This window comes from Heloderma suspectum, chromosome 2 (assembly GCF_057233095.1).
Source record: "Heloderma suspectum isolate Gila_16-S chromosome 2, 16-S_ref, whole genome shotgun sequence".
NCBI lineage: Eukaryota > Metazoa > Chordata > Lepidosauria > Squamata > Helodermatidae > Heloderma > Heloderma suspectum.
Window position 1 is genome coordinate 97219261 of NC_139459.1, and position 6294 is coordinate 97225554.

Below are 6294 nucleotides of genomic sequence, written 5' to 3' on the forward strand. Positions count from 1 at the left end.
GAGAGTTCCCTTAAAGCAGCCTATCCAAAGAAGGCACAGAGACTTGGTGGTGTGTGAAAAGTGGGGCAGTTTATGGGATGTGGCAGGTTCCAGTTCTCTCCACAGCACTATAGACTCAACTGAAAGTGCATCTAATGGGACAGGCCATGCTACCATAAAGTTGGTAACAGGAGAAATGAGCAGATCCTTCCTGGGTGCAGTATGGGTCACACACGCCTGCCACCACCATCATGGCACTGAGGGCCACTTGGGGGCTTTTCCTGGGCTGTGGAAAAGCCCCCCTGGCTTATAGGAACTGTGATGTTATGTGAAATATAGACGGTGATCTTCTGCTTCATGGTTATATTCCATCATTTACAGACATTTAACTTCCATGAGAAAACATAACTGTATGTGTTACCTCCAGGATCAGGGGCAATATGGGAACATGGGCTGGGAGGGTGCTGTTGCACTCGTGTCCCACTTGTGGTTTCCTGGTCGACAGTTGGTTGGCCACTGTGTGAACAGAATCCTGGACTAGATGGACCCTTGGTCTCACCCAGCGTGGCTCTTAGGTTCTTATAGCTAATTTAATGCATAATGGATCCTCTGTCAAATTGCTACTGGTTACTGTGCCTGACAACTTTGCTGGTTGGGGACAATAGGAGTTGTAGTCCAACATATCTGGAGGGCACCAGGTTGGGAAAGGCTGATCTATAAGCAATGATAACTTCTTTGGAGGTGCAGAGTTGCAAATATGCAGTGAGTCAAGAAGCAGAGCACCACCCCTCCCAGCAAGCCTGTGGTCTGAATGCAGCTGTAGCTGACCCTGACAAGTTCCTAGTGGACTTGGTCTTCATTTTTTCCCTATTTATATCTACCCACATTCCACCCACACAAAGGAGCATATGCATGTTATTGTTACACATAAACTGCCACGCACATCGCAAGCTGCAAGGGGCAGCGGGGCGGGGAAGAGAAAAATAAACACAAGAGCTCAGATTTAGCTAATTATATTTGTACAAATTATGGTTTCTAATCATCTTAGTGCCAATTCCTGCTACAATAGTTCTGCACACTTAAATCCCTGTCACATAATTCCTGCAGTTCAAATGTTATGCAGATTAACGCATGTATTAAAATACTCGTTTCCTCTCCCTGGCTCTTGAAGATCCTTTTTTTCCCCCTGGGATTTTAGATGTTGTGTAAGTTTTTGTTTTTGCTACCAATACATACTTACTCTTTAGCTCCTTTAAACCCTAATAAATCTTCATGTACTAGACAGCTTTTCTCTCTATCTCCCGCCCTGCTCCTTCCATCTCTTTGATCTAGCCATCCAGGAGTAATCCATAGGTAATTATAACTTCTGAGCTTCTTTTAGCCTAAAAAGGAGCCAATTTATCACAGACTGTCATGAATCCTGATTTAAAATCATCAAGAGCCCAATTACCAACAGAAATAAGGGATGCTTCTTTCCAATTAAAGTGATTGATTTCACATAAAAACCAAGTAACATTTCACTTTTTAATTATGCACATTCTTACCAAATGTGAAGAGAGGTTCTCCCACATTTTATTTTACATTCCAAGAGTGTAATATAACAAACATTAATCATATGCTGATATGCCAAGCCTAATAATGTTTTCATCTTAATTTGACAGAAACTAATCTATCAAAATATCCTATCACCTTTAATGGTTATTTCTGGTTACTTTTAGCATGTAATAATTCGGAGAAGCAAAATAAGAAATCTGATTTATTTGCTATATGCAGCCATCTAAGGTGATATTACATTCAACTCTCAGATTTAATTTCGGTGGAGTTTGGGTTGGCACAGAACATTAAAGATCCATGCAGCCATGTCTTTCTAGATAGCTTTACTTTATTTTTAAAGACATTTTATTTCATATACTTTCATGCCAAAAAGTTAGAGCATCCATTTTTAGGTAAACTGATACAATCTTTTTAAGTCATGCACAATAGCATTTATGAAAGGTGCATGAAGTTCTAAAGAAATGAAGGCACTGAAGATATATTGCATTCAATTCCATTTGATGGGAAAGCTTTAACTTCATGCCATAAATCCAGACAACCAACCGAACCTGTTGCAATGCATTGTTTTAGGGTGCAATCCTATGACCGCTACTCAGTGGCTAGATGGCCATAGGAAAGGTCGGTTTCCAGGAACCGACCTCCACCCCCTCCCGCACCACCTCGTAGGCAGCGTGGAACAGCCCTGCACTCCGTGCTTGGAAGAGGAGTGCAGAGCAGCAAAAACAGGATGTTCCTGGGGTTGTGCCAGGGCGGGGAAGTTAGACATGCCGGTACGACACATCTTATGTGTCGTCTGGCTGCCGCTTCCCGTGCTCCGAGATCCCACAGCTAGACAGCTGAAATCGGCTGTCTAGCCACGAAAGCTAGGCGCGGGGAGCGAGGAGGAGATCTGCTCCTCACCGCTCCTCCCGCCCTGCAGTGGACAGGCAGTCACCCCTGGGCTTGGAGGTGACCATCGACCCAGATAGGATTGCTCCCTAACTTGCCATTTTGTTTTAAGTTGGGGGTGGACAACCTGCAGCCCTAGGGCTACTTTCATGTGGCCCTCAGACTAATTTCAGAAGCCCTCCTCATGCAATCAATTCAGACCTCCGGTAAGGGTGATCTATCCCTCTGCTAGCAGACCCCTGGATGGGAAGGAAAAGGCCAAGGTAGGAGGAGTGGCAGAAAAAGGGATGAGCCACCCTCTTTTCGCTCTGGCCCTGCCCACCGCTGGCTTCAGCCCCCGCACCGACATGCAGGCCACAACAGGTAAGGGAATGAGGAAATATGGCCCTCAACAGAAAAGAGGCTGCCCACGCCCGTTTTAAGTGATGTTGGTTAAGTTATTGGTTTTATTGTGCTTGTTTCTATGATGTATGTTGCCCTGAGAGTTTCTGCTATAGGGTAACTCGGTGCAATCCTATGCATGTTTAGACAGAGAAAAGGCCTACAACTCCCAGCATTCCCCAGCCAGCATGGCTGGCTGGGGCATGCTGGGAGATGTAGGACTTCTTTCTGTCTAAACATGCATAGGATTGTGCCCTAAGAATATATATACTCTCTGCATTCACTTTTACAAGAGCATTGTGGCAACCTCACTTTTCACTGCCCTCCTTTTACACCAAATAAAAATATAATGTTCTAAAGGCAACGTGGTTATGAATTTTATCTCCAGCTGATGAGATACAGTCAAACCCAAGTTATTTCTTTTTATCTATGTGATGAGTGGATTAGATGTGCGTGTGGTAGCTACTAGGAACAGGGCATTTACACTGGTGGCACCCCAGCTGTGTAATGCTCTGCCCAATGAGGCTCACCTGGTGGCTAATTTGCAGTTATTTCGGTGCCAGGGCTATTTCCCTAGGCCAGGGGTGGGCAACTTGTGGTCCTCTAGATGTTTGGCCTACAACTCCCATCATCCCTCACCATTGGCTATGCTGGCTAGGGCTGATGGAAGTTGTAGGACAAAACATCTGGAGTGCCACAAGTTGCCCACCCCTGCTCTAGGCCTTTTAAGATTTCTTAAATCATGTAAATTCTCTTTAAATAGGCTGTTTTATTATTTATGGTGGGTAATTGTATTTTTATTTATACTGTAAGCCATCAAGAGAACACCAAAATGTGGTAAATAAATATAACCCTACGCATCCTGGAAAGATGATCTGCATGCATATTTGACATTGCGATTCAGGTCCAGCATGTGCTAAGATTTGCTGCACAGTGTGAAAACCATCATCCAGCATCCAAGCATGAATACAGCAGTCCTATGCCACCAGACATATGATCAAGTACTGCCATCTCTGATGGAACTGACCTCCTGGTTTTGAGGGAGAGGTGCAAATCCAATCACTCCACATCCCACTTTTTTCCCAAATGGGTGATCATCCTTGGTCAAATGAAAGTGCCAGTTTTATCGTCAGCAAAGGCAGAAGGGGGATCATTTCATGCAGAACACTATGGAACTTGGTCCTGTGCACAAGAATTTCTGAATTAGGGCTAACATGGTTGAGGAGTTATTGACCTGATTCACACTTAATGACAATCCAGAGTACAAAGAGGTTGAATCATGGGTTGTCATTACACATGAACCCTGTATTATAGTTTAATTATGGGTTGTTAACCACAAACAACCCAGAGTTCACAACGCAACAATCATGGGTTTTCTTCCTGGGTTGTTGTTGGTTAACAACCCATAGTTAAACCACAGTGCAGAATTCACACATAAGGACAACCCATGATTCAATGACAACCCATGCTCAAGCCGTACCCTAGGTTGTTGCCACTGTATACTGGCGGATCATTCTAAAGCATGGATGGACAAATGGCAGGCCAGAGGAGCAGAACCCAACCTATGCTTCATTTTTTATGCATAGCTCCAAAGTAACTGAATACATTTGCATGCTTTTTTTTTTCTTTTTTGAGACAACCAAGTTCCAGACCATATTAATGGTAATGAAATCTGGGCCCCCCATAAAATGTCACTTTCCACCAAAAGTGAAAGGGATGAAATAGAAAGTTCCATTAAGGGTCATGCTGCCTGCCTTTAGCTCTGCCATGACTTGGCCAATAGCCATGAAGGCTCATTAATGGGTGATCAAGGTGGTGCATCACCTCTGGCACCTGGACTGCTAGCTCACACTGAGCTGCAGGATGGGAAGCAGCTGTGCAACAGGTTTGCTAAGCTGGAGCATGCGATGTGAACCAAGAGAGCAGGAAAGAGGACCATTTGAAAGTAAACAATTTAAGAATTTGAAGCTTGGGACTCCAAGGAGCATTGCTGTTGCCTTTGGAAAGCGATTCTGCATGCACGTGCCTTCTTGTTTCCCATGTGCCTTGATCTGCATACTTGTGTGATAGACACCATAAATCAAAACCATCATATCTAAAAGGAAGATGGCTCTACAAAGCTTCCCTAGAACTTCCTACTGCTCAGGGAAGCAAAGAATATGAAACAGAACCTATCTGCCATCCGCTGTTTAGTTTCCTTCTGTATGCTAATTGTTTCCAAAAGATCTGTATCCATCCACTCTTACCACATGCTACCACATTAACCATACAAAGTTTGGATCTAGCACACATGAAACTTATTCCACCCCTACATTCCCTCATGCTTTCCAAGGTCCAATCAAGGGAGCATGCAAGTTTGTTGCCTGTGTGCCCACTTAACACAAGAGGACTTTTTTTATGGGAAACCCATACTTCTTGCACCTGGGGACTCAACGCTTAAGCATCTTTTGGAAGTGATGCGAGAACTTTTATTTGGGCTGCCTTTTTATTGCCATTGTTAAATCCTGAAGGGAGGAGACAAAGAAAAACAAGGGGAAGTGTGAGCATTTGCTTTGTATTTTATGGAACAGACATCCATAAACTGGCACTATCCAGTTGTTTTGTTCTACAAACCCCATCATTCCCAGCCAACATGGTCAATGGTCAGGAATGATGGGAGCTGTAGTCCAAAACATATGGAGGATACCAGATTGGGAAGGCTTTATACATATCACTACTTGTGCCAAGCCCTTGGGATGTTGCAGGTAAGATGTCACACAACCCCAATCAACTGATCAACATAGCATTTCCCCTTAATCTAACCCTTCAAACTGTGTGACAAAAGGGCACAATACAGTACTGCAAACCTGCAATAAAAGTGAATTTTAAAACATATTTTCCAGAATTTCCATATCTGTTCTACCAGCTTCCACCACAGGAAATAACCTAGTGATGATCATCAACTGTATTTAAAGTGGTATCTGGATATTATAGAATAAAGAATGTAATAGGAGAGACTTCTGGCGGGGATGAGTAAGGTACAGGATTACAAAGAACGATGTACTTAGGAGCAGATTTGATCCTGGGACTGTTGAGCTTAACTGAGGCTATAATACTAAGTAATATCCAACTTTATCCAAGTGTCCAGGTCCACTGTCAAAGCATTAACAAGAATGAAAAGAAAATTGGGAACAAGGTAAATCTGACCTATTTACCACTCTGTAGCGGGGAAACAGGCATTATTTTTGCCTCCACAGGGTGCTGACAGTGGAAGTACTGCCCACAGGGAGCCCAGGGGAGCAAAAATGGCCTGCTGGACTTCCCCACAGTTGCCTTCCCCTGTTGTAAGTAACATAAAAACAAATCATGGGCTTTGAATTAAAATAAATCCTGTTACTATACTTTGGGTACCGAAGACCAGCTGCCAACAGACTACATTGCAATGATAACGTATATGTTGATTCCAGCATGAACCTTACTGGCAAAATGCTGGCAAACAATTCCTATACCATC